The following is a 12,434-nucleotide window of genomic DNA, read 5'->3' on the forward strand; positions in this document are numbered from 1 at the left end:
GAAGTTAAGGGGTTTCGGGCTCGTGGAGAAAAGGGAGGTAAATCTGCATCTTCACCATTTCATAACCTAATGATTATGTTGCTTTGCTTTGGGGTTCATTCATCTTTTAGAAATATACCAATTTTACAAGATTGAGCCTGGTTCCTCATTTGGCTTTCCTTGCCCCATACAGACTTATTTTAACATGGCTTGTAGTGACTTTTACACAGTGATTTCAGCAAATCAGAGGTAAGTTGGTGATCTTATATGCTTTTTTTTTCTTCATTTTTTTTTAATGTTTATTTATTTTTGAGAGAGAGAGAGAGAGAGAGAGACAGAGACAGCACAGGAGGGGAGGGGCAGAGAGAGAGAGGGAGGGAGAGATACAGACAGAGAGACACAGAATCTGAAATAGCTCCAGATTGTGAGCTATGAGCAAAGATCCTGATGCAGGGTTCCAACTCACTGTGAGATCATGACCTGAGCCGAAGTTAGACGCTTAACCGGTTGAGCCGTCCAGGCGCCCTATCCTATTTTTAATCAGGGTGCATCTCTTTATTTATTTATTTTTTTTTTCAGTTTTGACACTATTCATCCAGTGCTTCTAATTTCATTGGCACATTATATTTTGGGGGCAACATACTGTTTTCCCTTAGATCATTTCTGTTTTGCATTCAATGGTACTTTGAAACTAATCCTCTGAACACTTGGGTTTTAATCAAGTCTCTCTCGATTAGCTTTAGCCTCTAGCAGTTTATAGCATCTCTCTGGGCCTTGGTTTTTGCTTTATTAATTGAAAGGATGAGGCTTCCACTTTTAACATTTTATGATTTTAGGAGATGAGAAGAAAAAGTAGCTTCTGACTTGGTGTATAGAAGTTTGCCGATGTGCAAGATAAGATCTTGTGGAGGTTTCTCTGGGTACCTTGTGAACTGCTCTTTTGATGAGGGAGGAGCCAAAAATGCAAAGCTCAAAACATTGCCTCACTTGGGGAGAGCAGTTATAGTAGTTTAAATTGTCTTGTCAGCTCAAGATAGGAGCTCCACTGTTAAAATGATGATGTTCTACTTCATCAGTGGAAGGGAAGACATGAGATATGTTCTAGGGAATTTATAGTACTGAACATAGGTATGATGGGAATGTTATCAATTAAGTACCAGATGAAAATATATGTTTAGTAGTTTCAGAGCATAGAGAGGAATTAAGGTTGGAGAGGAAGTGGAGATAGCCTGATACAAATCAGGAAGGAGGCCTGTCTTCTTGTTTACAAGGAGGTGGAAACCAGTTCCTATCCCTCATTAACTGTAGACCTCATCTTTAGGAGCTTTAAGCTTGCCGTTGGGGTGGGAATGGGTATATGGAGGAGACTGGGGAAGGGTACAGGCTGTAGACCATCTTATCTTTTTTTTCATATATTTTGTGTTTTAGAATAGTTTTAGATTTATTGAAAAATTGTGAAGATAGTACAGAGTTCCCATACACCCACATCCAGTTTCCCCCATTAACATCTCACATCTTAACCAATGTTGATACATTATTAACTAGGATCCATATTTTATTCAGATTCCCTTAGTGTTTACCTAATTCCTTCTTGTTTTACAGGATCCCATCTAAAATGCCATATTACATGTGGTTGTTGTAACTCTTCAGGCTCCCTCGGGCTCTGATAGTTTCAAAGATTTTCTTTGTTTTTGATGGCCTTGACAGTGTTCAGGAGTACTGGTCACATATTTTGGAGGATATCCCTCTTACAATTTGTCTGATGTTTTCCTCATGTTTAGACTGGAGTTACGGATGTTTGGGAGGTATGAGTGTTTGCCACATTTTTACCACATATTAAGTGTACGTAATATTAGCATCATTTATCACTGTTGATGTTGACCTTGATCATTTAGCTGAGTTTGCATTTGCCAGGTTTCTCTACTTCAGGGTTACTCAACCCACCCCCACCCCTTTCCATACTGTAAGAAGTGAAGGAAATGACTATGCACAGCCCACACATAAGGAGGAAGGAGTTATGCTCCACCTTCTAGAGAGCAGAATACTACATAATTTTTTTGGAATTCCTCTGTGTGGGAGATACCATTCTTGTTGTAATGTCTCCTTCGTTTCTTGAGGCTCTGTAAATATCTGCATTGGGATTGTCTTTAGACCCTGCCTTTGGGGGGAATGTAAGCTCAATTCCTATTCCCTAATTCTGTCCAGAATATCTGGTGTGTGCTGATGTCAAGCACGTAATTTCATTTCATAATTAGAAAGGAAAGGCAAATGGGGCCCCTGGGTGACTCAGTCGGTTGAGTGTCCGACTCTTGATTTTTGGCTCAGGTTATGATCCCATGGTTGTGGGATTGAGCCCGTTTTGGGCTCCGTGCTGAGCATGGAGCCTGCTTGAGGTTCATATTCTCTCTCTCTCTCTCTCTCTCTCTCTCTCTGTCTTCCCCTCTGCCCCCTCCCCCTCCCTTGTGCTCTTTCTTTCTCTCAAAAAATTAAATAAAATAAAAAAATTTTTAAAAAGACATGTCTAGGGGAGCTTGGGTGGCTCAGTTGGTTGAGTGTCTGACTTTGGCTCAAGTCATGATCTCACCATTTGTGAGTTCGAGCCATATGTCAGGCTCTGTGCTGACAGTGCAGAACCTGCTTCAGATTCTGTCTCTCTGCCCCTCCCCCTGCTTGCGCTCTGTCTCTCTCAAAAATAAATAAACATTAAAAAAAAAAAAAAAAGACCTATATCTAGGGTACCTGCTGGCTCAGTCAGCTAAGCATCTAACTTTGGCTGAGGTCATGATCTCGCAGTTCATGAATTTGAGCCCCGCATCAGGCTCTGTGCTGACAGGTCAGAGCCTGGAGCCTGCTTCAGATTCTGTGTCTCCCTCTCTCTCTGCCCCTCCCCCACTCACACTCTGTCTCTCTCTCAAAAATGAATAAACTTAAAAAAATTTTTTTTAAATACGTATGTCTGATTGAGGTGTCCTATAAAACTCATTTATACTAGAGTATCAGCAGGCACATAGGACTAATAGGAATTGTGTTCCAATTTTGGAAATTGAGAGGAAGTTAGAGTAGGAGAGGAATTTGGAAAAGCACCGGACTAGGATAATTAGATAATAGTTAAGATTTATTGTGCAGTGGGTACCAGCTAGTATTGTAATTGTTCTACATTTAGTCCTTGTGTCAATCCTATGAGGTAGGTGTGATGATTTCCATCATTTTTAAACATGAGGAACATGAGACCTAGAACGGGTAAATAATCTACTCAAGGTCACACAGCTAGGAAATGGCAGAGACTCCTAGTTGCCTACCCAGTATTCATCCCTTTCTTCCTTAGTCAGTGGAACCCTGTATTGCCAAATGTGACAATGTGCCCACCTATGAAACTTCTCCCAGCCTACTAATGAAATGCAAGTACAAGTCTATTGGGGTTTCTAGGAAAGTGCTTTCAAGGGGACTTGGCTGTACAGAATATCCTTTTTTGCCCTTCCTTCCCTCTCCTACCAGGAATAAGGAGGTGTAGCTCACAGCAGCCATCCCAGGCCATGAGGTTACCTTGAGGATGGAAGTCATGCACTGAGAATGGTGGAGCAGAAAAATCAATGGAATCTTAGTTCTTGGTGATAACAGAGTCATCATATGTGCTTTTTGATTGCCTGCCTCCTCCTTTATTTGAGAAAACATAAACTGTCTGGTTAAAGCCACTATTATCTTAGGCCTGTACAACTAGTAGCTGAATGCAATTCCTGACCGATAAAAATTCTAACTTGATTTTCTCTTCTTACCACGAGGCTTAATGCATTTTAATAATAGGAAGTTACCTTAGGGTACCTAGATTCTTGTTGCTGTTTTGTTCTTTATTATAATGTGACCTTGGACAGATCACTTAGAGCCACCCCCTTCCTTTTGTATCTTTTGAATGGGAATTATTCATTCTCTAACTACTTTATAAGTTTGTTCTAGGGAACATGTTTGTGAACTTCCAAGTTGTCTTGTGTGATGTATAGTTCTTAAAGAGGGTCATGGTCTTCCTAGGACATTCTATAGGAAACCTATAGAATCTGAAAGCAATTTTCTAATGTTGTCATTTTGCTTATTGCCAGGTTTGAATATTTCTCAGGGAATAAATAAATGGAAGTTGCGAAGGGTGGTGATTTTGTCCCTACTCTGATACCTATGAGTAGCTTAACAATTGCATTACTGATGAGTCCTGTATTTTGTGCCAGGGCTGCCGCTTAGGATGCAGAGTTCATTTGTGTTTGATATGGCTGCTTTTATTGTACTGGAGCATTGTTTCCTGAAGATGCATTAATCAAGGAATCAGTATACTGGAAGGTAACTAAATGCTTTTGCTTTGAGAGCTAGCCAAGAACAAGGTGCACAGAAGGAAATGTTTGCATAACATGGGGAGAATTTTTCTAGCAATAAAAATCATCATTTCCAGACAGTTCTTTGAAACTATTACAGGGGTGTTCACAAAAAACTGGAAGGCCTCCAGCATGGGGCCACCCATGTAAATGATCCCTTTTTTGTCACTACACCCCTTGTTTCTTTATTTCCCCACAAGAACTCCCCGCACCCCACAGAGTGGAGATAACTGGAGCTATCTGGGATTGTAAAGTACATTTGTGTTACTCAGTTGAAGTATAACTATTGCCAGTGGAGGGTGTGGTTTGGAAGTAGAATTCATTTGGAATAAGAATTGCATTTGAATATTACTCTTAATTAGATGCTTAATAACGTGAAATGCCTAGTATCAGAAACATTTCACCTCCTGTACTGTTCTATTCCTGTTTCTTCTTAGAAAATTTCTTGAGATATTCAACTTTGTAACATGGTATGGAGTATTTTTCACATTTCGGTAGCAATGGTGCTTCTCAAACTTTAATATACCATATGCCTACAAGTCACCTGCAGATCTTAACAAATGTGATGCCTAATTTAATAGGTTTGGGATGGAGCCTGAGATTTCTGCATTTCTTTTTTTTTTTTTTTCCAACGTTTTTTATTTATTTTTGGGACAGAGAGAGACAGAGCATGAACGGGGGAGGGGCAGAGAGAGAGAGGGAGACACAGAATCGGAAACAGGCTCCAGGCTCCGAGCCATCAGCCCAGAGCCTGACGCGGGGCTCGAACTCACCGACCGCGAGATCGTGACCTGGCTGAAGTCGGACGCTTAACCGACTGCGCCACCCAGGCGCCCCGAGATTTCTGCATTTCTAACAAGCTCCAGGTGATGCTGCTGCTGCTGTTGGTCCCTGGACCACATTTTGAGTAACAATGCCCACAGTTACCTCTGCACCTCAGTGCTGGGGCTCTTAACACTGTCTGGGCATCAGAATCAGGTGGAGAGCTTTAAAAAAGACATATGCACCTGACCCCATTGTCAGATTTCCTGATTAATTCCTTCTGGAATAGTTGGGAGTTTTGAAGTTTTGAAGGTGAGACTCACTGGCTTAGTGTCCTATTAAAGAATGTGATGTTGAGTGGTTTCAGTGTGATTTCTTGTAACTTGAATTGTTACATGTTTTCCTCATAAGTAATTCATGTTGTGATGACTTGTAGTCAAACAGAATCCACCATGCATTTTATATAGGGATTTTATTTAATCCTGTGTTATCTTGTAGAATAACGAGGCTGCACATAAAGGATGTTGTAAGACACTATCGTTGAAGTAATGGGAAAGCAATGTATGTGATAGTTATGTTTTTTAGAGTGCAAGAAATAGAGGTCTGTTTGGCAAAACACAGCTGATGACGGCTTATTATAAGGATACATAGGTAAGTCAGTTGGAAGACCAAGGAAATAGCTTCAGCAGTCCTTTGTGAATAAGAGTAGCTCTGGGAAACGGATAGTAAACAGCTACTCCAGAGAACATTTCTTTGTGAGTTGGGATAACTGTTACTCGTTTGTCAGTGACACCACCATTTTTGTGACATAGTTTACTTCTGTCTACTTCCATGGTTTCTGAACTTACTGAATAACTGGCTCTCTCTTGTTTTTCTTACAGTCAGCCTCTCCAAGAAAGAGGCTTTAAGTAGGTTGGCCAGCCACTGTCCTGCACCGTTGTGGGCAGGGTTCTCAGGCCACATTACTTCAGAGACGCAGGGCAAACTATAGATAGCTACCTTTTTGGACCCATCCCAGATCCCTTATCCTAGGAACTTGAGGGGTATATACCATAGGGCCTGGAGTACCTGCAGAGGAGAGTTGAGAATCACCTGCAGCTGTTTCTATCAGGCCTTTGGATCTGAGGGATGTTAAGAGGTTTATTAGAATGAAGAGGGTAAAATTGGCAGACTCCATGTATGACCTGAATGCTCTGACTTCTAGTAATGAGTTCCACGAGGGGAGAGACTTACATTTTTTCATTGTTATGGCCTCATAACTCAGAACAGTGACTGGCACATACATTCAATACGTAGCTGCAAAATAGAATAGAATTGAACTCTTAGGAAATGATTTAATGCATTTACTATTTAATTACATTTTATTTTGAGCAAATCCTTTTATACACAATGATGGAAAGTAAATTCCTACTCTGTCCATGGCCTACCCTATTGGGAAGAGACCGTATGCCCTGACGCTAAAGATCTTCACGTTTTCCTGTTTCCTTTCTGGTTTAAGAGCTTTGGTATCATCTGTAAGGCTGGTACCAGGCTTTGGGCTGAAAAGGAAGCAAATGGATGTCAAGTCCAGAGCTGGGAGTCCTTCCGAATGGCCTCCCTTCTGGGTCTCCTAGGCCTCCGAGGGGTCTTGAACTCTCAGGCACGGTGGGTGGGCGTGGCAGGGCCTCCGCAGGGGGTTGTGGGTTCTCTGGCCAAGCGGCTGCTTCCGGCAGACGGCGCCGCCATCTTGGGTCCCGATTGAACCCGCTTTTAAAGTTCAAACATAGGGGCGCCTGGGTGGCGCAGTCGGTTAAGCCTCCGACTTCAGCCAGGTCACGATCTCGCGGTCCGTGAGTTCGAGCCCCGCGTCAGGCTCTGGGCTGATGGCTCGGAGCCTGGAGCCTGTTTCCGATTCTGTGTCTCCCTCTCTCTCTGCCCCTCCCCCGTTCATGCTTTGTCTCTCTCTGTCCCAAAAATAAATAAAAAACGTTGAAAAAAAAAATTAAAAAAAAAAAAAAATAAAGTTCAAACATAGATTTGGATACTTGACCAAGAAAAGGAGGCTAATTTTCAGGTAAGGAGGGCAACACTGGGAAGATCGGGGTCGCTGTTACTTGCAGCAGCTGCCGCTTCTTAAGTTCCAAACCCCGTGTACGTAGGGAATGCTGTGGAGGATGGATGTGGAGGATGTTAAAGATCTTTGAGGAAGGATTGACCGACCAGGCAACAGACAAATGGGATGTAGGGCATCAAAGCAAGCGTCAAGTCCAGCGTTGCGAACGTTCCCCAACTTGTGAAAAAGAGGTAGCGATTTGACATCCTCTCTAGGAGAGGGGCAGTGATAATGAACCTTTAGTACTAAGCCTTCATGAGAGCATTTTGCTGTTAGTGTTAAATAGAATGATGAGTACTTAACGTAGTACTTGGAACAAACCTTTCAATAGCTCCTTGAGCACAAGGGTTCTGTAAACTTTGTTTCACCGACAAGAGAGGAAGCGCTCAAATAAAACAAAAGCGTTTATTTGGGGTTTAAGAATTGCAGTTCAGGGAGCACAGGTTCGGATAGCAACCAAAGTAAGAGGAGTGAAAGTCAGGGGTCTTTATTACCAATTTGTGGAAATGTTGGGAAACTTAACACAAATTGTTTTACAAAAATTATTATTGGAAGGTATAATTACATTTTACAATTAGTTTTCTGGGTACATAGCAGTTAATTAATATTCTGAGTACAGTTAGGAAAATATATTCTGCAGTGCCTTTTTTTTTTTTTTTTTTTTTTTTAATCAAGAGTATAGGTGTGGGCCACCTGGGTGGCTCAGGTTAAGCATCCGACTTCGGCTCAGGTCATGATCTCGTGGTGTGAGTTCGAGACCTGTATCGGGCTCTGTGCTGACAGCTCAGAGCCTGGAGCCTGCTTTGGATTCTGTGTTTCTGTCTCTCTCTGCCCTTCCCCCACTCATGCTCTGTCTGTCTGTCTCTCTCTCTAAAAATAATAAATAAGCATTAAAACAATTAAAAAAAAAGAATATAGGTGTAATAGTCTTGTGCTCAGTCGCATATGCTTTTTTTGCTCAGTTCAATAGTCTAGTGTAGTTACTGTTTCAAAGAACAGGATGAGGTTTTAGTCCCTAAAATAGAGCCACTCATGTTCAGAGGTTTTACATAAGTTCACACTTTGCAGAATGGAATTTGGTACTAATCACCTCATAGGTTTCCAAAGAATGTTTAGTGATAATGAGGAATTAAGGGTTTTAATTCCAATATTCTTTAATTCTTTGCTCTTTTAATTGAAAACTAGATTTCTTACTACTGTGGTAGGTTTTTTAAAAGTACCAACTTTCTAGCATGTTTGAGCAAAACATTTTTCAGTCACTTGTTTAGTGCTTAATATGTGTCAGGAACTCATGGAAATCCTCCTAATAAACACAAAGGCAGATTCTGGGTTTTTTGTTGTTGTTGTTGTTTGTTTGTTTATTATTTTGAGATGGAAAGAGCACCATGGTGGGAGGGGCAGGGGCAGAGAGAGGGAGAGAGAGAATCCCAAGAGTCAGGGCTTGAGCTCAGGAACCATGAGATCGTGACCCAAGCCCAAACCAAGAGTCGTAACCTACTGAGCCATCCAGGTACCCCAGATTCTGTTTTTAAAATGAGAAAAATGAGGCAAAGAAATTAAGTGGAACTAGGCTTTGAACCCCTGCAGTCTTTTTTCTCCTTTAATTTAAAATTTTATTGGGGCACCTGGGTACCTCGGTCGGTTAAATGTCTGACTTTGGCACAGGTCATGATCTCACGGTTTGTGAGTTCGAGCCCCATGTTGGGGTCTGTGCTGAGCTTGGAGCCTGGAGCCTGCTTCGGATTCTGTGTCTCCCTCGCTTTCTGCTCCTCCCCCACTCGTGCGCTGTCTCTCTCTCTTTCTCAAAAATAAATAAACATTAAAATTTTTTTAAAAATTTATATACAGTAAAATTGACTTCTTTTTTGATGCATCCTTCTATGAGTTTTAGTACATGTATAGATTCTTGTGCCTACCACCAGTCAGGATACAGAACACTTTGATCACCTTGAAATTCCTGTGTTGCTCCTCGTAGTTAAACCTTCCCTACACTCCTAACCCCTGGCAACCACTGATGTATTCTTTGTCTCTTTTCCAGAATGTGGTATCAATGGGATCATAAAGTATCTGACATTTAGGACTGGCTTCTTTCACTCCACACAATGTTATAGAGATTCATTCATATTGTTACATCGTATCGATAGTTTCTTCCATTTTACTGCTGAGTAGAATTCTAGGAATGTACCACAGTTTATCCATTTACCTGATGAGGGATATTTAGGTTCTTTTTGGTTTTTGGAGATTATGAATAAGCTGCTTATAAATATTCACATATAGGTCTTTGTACAAATAAAAGTTTTTATTTCTCTGGTTTAAGTAGCTAGATATCAGTTTGCTGGGTCATATGGTAAGTGTATGTTAAGTTTGTAAGAAACTGCCAAACTGTTATCGAGAGTGGTGCTATGCCAATTTGCATCATCACCATATGTATGAGAGTTCCATTTGCTCCACATCCTCATCAGCACTTGGTATTGTCAGGTTTTTCTTGTTTTAGCTATTCTGATAGATGTGTAGTGATATTTTATTGTGGCTTTAATGTGCATTTCCTTAATGGATAATGATGTTGAGCATATTTTCATGTGGCTAATTGCTTATATATCATCTTTGGGAAAATGTTCTAATCTTTGCACATTTTAAAATTAGGTTGGTTGTTTCCATAGTGTGGAGTTTTTAAGAGTTCTTCATATATTTTGTATTCATATCTTTTGTTGGATATGAAATTTGAAAATATTTCTCCTAGTCTGCAGCTTTTCTTTTTCCATTCTGTTAACAGTGTCTTTAGCTCTGTGAATGTATTGAAAATAGCTGATTTGAAGTGTTGATCTAGGAAGTTCAATGTCTGTGCTTCTACAAGAACCATTTATATTGATTGCTTTTTTCCCCAGTGTGTGGGCCATGCTTTCTTGTTTCTTTGCATTCCTTGTAATTTTTTGTTGAAAATTGGACATTTTTATTTATTTAAAAAAAATTTTAAAGCATTTATTCACTTTTGAAAGAGAGAGAGACAGAATGCAAGCTGGAGAGGGGCAGAAAGGGAGACACAGAATCTGAAGCAGGCTCCAGCCTCTGAGCTGTCAGCACAGAGCCCAACGCGGAGCTCAAACCCACGGACAGCAAGATCCTGACCTGAGCCAAAGTCGGATGCACAACCCACTGAGCCAACCAGGAGCCCTGAAAATTGGACATTTTGAATATTACAGTGTAGCAACTCTGGAAATCAGATTCTTTTCCCACCCCAGTGTTTATTATTGATGCTTATTTCGGATGTTGTTTGTTTACTGACTTTTCTGAACTAATTTTGTGAAGTATGTATTCTTTGTGATGTGTGGCACTGAAGTCTCAGTTTCATTACCTTATTGGTCAGCGATTAGATAGTTTCGTTAAATGTCTAGATCCCTCCTCTCCCCCACATCTCCCAGTCCTTTCCATGGGCTCTTTGTGTGTATGACAGCACATTTTCAACACTCAGCCGTGCAGTTAGTGTACAACTTTGTTTAGCTTTCACTTCCTGCTTGTGCAGAGCTGGGAATCAGCCAGAGAGAAGAGTTTAGGGCCTTCTCACATCTTTTCTGAGCATGCGCCCACCCTGGGAATGCACATGGCTTTCTAGATCCCCAGGAGTACGCAGGATCTTTTCAAAGCCCTCATTCCCCAAAGCATTTCATTCTCCGGGCTTTCCTCCCAACATCTTTGGTTAGTGTGTTGTTTCTCCAACTGTTATCAGTAGTCTCATGCAGCCGCAACTAATGTATGTATTTACCTGTAAATATTTAAAACAAATTCCTCCAGCTAGCCACTTCTTAGCACTTTGAAGAGAGTTCCGAGTTAAGCAAGGTAAAGGCAAGTCTTTTGTGCACGTCTTCAAAGGCAGTCACCCAACATGTCAAAACAAATTGCAGTTGACCCTTGAGCAACACAGGTGTGGTTCTACTTGTACACAGATTTTTTTCTGATCAGTATAGAACTATAAAAGTATTTTCTCTATTTTCTTAATAACATTTTCTTTAGCTTACTTTATTATAAGGATACAGTATAGAGGCACCTGGGTGGCTCAGTCAGCTAAAAGTCTGACTTGATTTCTGTTCAGGTCATGGTCTCCCAGTTAGTGAGTTCGAGCCTCACGTCCAGCTCTGCGCAGACAGGGTGGAGCTGCTTGGGATTCTGTCTTCCTTTTCTCTGCTCCTCTCCCACTTGCTCTCTCTCAAAAATAAACATAAAAAAAAAAAAAGAGTACAGTATATAATACATATACAATATATGTTAATAGACTGTTTATGTCATAAGGCTTCTGGTCAACAGTAGACTTTTAGTAGTTAAGTTTCAGGGGAGTCAAAAGTTCTTTGTGGATTTTTTTTTTTTAATGTGTATTTATTTTTGAGAGGCAGGGAGGGTCTGAAAGAGAGGCACACAGAATCTGTAGCAGGATCCAGGCTCAACTGTCAGTGCAGAGCCTGATGTGTGGCTCAAAATCACGGACTGAGATCATGACCTGACCTGAAGTCAGATGCTTTGCTGAGCTACCCAGGCGCCCCCATGTGGATTTTTGACTGCGTGGGGGTCGGCATCCTTAACCCCCACATTGTTGAAGGGTCAACTGTATTACGTCTCTTTGCTGAATGAAGTCTGTTCTACTCTTTTTTTTTTTTCTCCCCTCCTTCTGCTACTGGTACTAGGAAGGCAAGCTATTATTTTCAAGGCTACCACTAAGCTGAGAATGGGGGTAGGGTGACGGTAGATTAAAATGCTACAAAGCTTATTACTGTAACTAAAATTCACCTAGTTTTTAAGTGTTTCATTGGACTTAAGTGCAATAAGAGGTTACTGCAAGCTTTTGGTTGGTTTCCAGAAGGGTTGGTTCTGCTAGTTTCTGCCAGTTTTTTATTGATTTTACAGAGGACAGACTTTTGGAGGGAGGTCTTGACTCTGCCATTTTCATTGATGTTACTCAAGTTTGGATTTAAACAAAATCTGAGATTGTCAGTGTTTTTATGAGCAAGTTAGCCCAAGTTTCCCCACTAAATACCAAATTAGAAGATACGGATATTCTTACTCATTTTGAAGTGTCTGTATATCCTATTGTAGCATTATCAAAGTATTTCAGGAGCCTCATTTATTTGGTTACAGTAATGGGGGGGGGTCACAACCCTCTATTTAATTTTTTTAAATGTTTGTTTATTTATTTTGAGAGAGAAAGAGCAGGGCAGGGGAATCCCAAGCAGGCTCCTGTGCTGTTGGCACAGCACCTG

The 12,434-nt window shown here is 41.0% G+C and overlaps 1 protein-coding gene and 1 long non-coding RNA gene across 2 annotated transcripts in view; both read left to right on the forward strand.

Moving 5' to 3' along the window:
- The window catches only part of SH3D19 (SH3 domain containing 19), a 189,479-nt gene that overhangs the window by 8,497 nt on the left and 168,548 nt on the right, over nucleotides 1–12,434 (forward strand). The window lies entirely within an intron of this gene.
- LOC131506991 (uncharacterized) overlaps nucleotides 7,095–12,434 on the forward strand; it is a 7,381-nt gene continuing 2,041 nt past the window's right edge. Inside the window, exon 1 of the long non-coding RNA XR_009259260.1 lies at nucleotides 7,095–7,149. This is a non-coding gene — a long non-coding RNA (uncharacterized LOC131506991). The remainder of the gene's footprint in view (nucleotides 7,150–12,434) is intronic.

This window comes from Neofelis nebulosa, chromosome 3 (genome assembly GCF_028018385.1).
Source record: "Neofelis nebulosa isolate mNeoNeb1 chromosome 3, mNeoNeb1.pri, whole genome shotgun sequence".
NCBI lineage: Eukaryota > Metazoa > Chordata > Mammalia > Carnivora > Felidae > Neofelis > Neofelis nebulosa.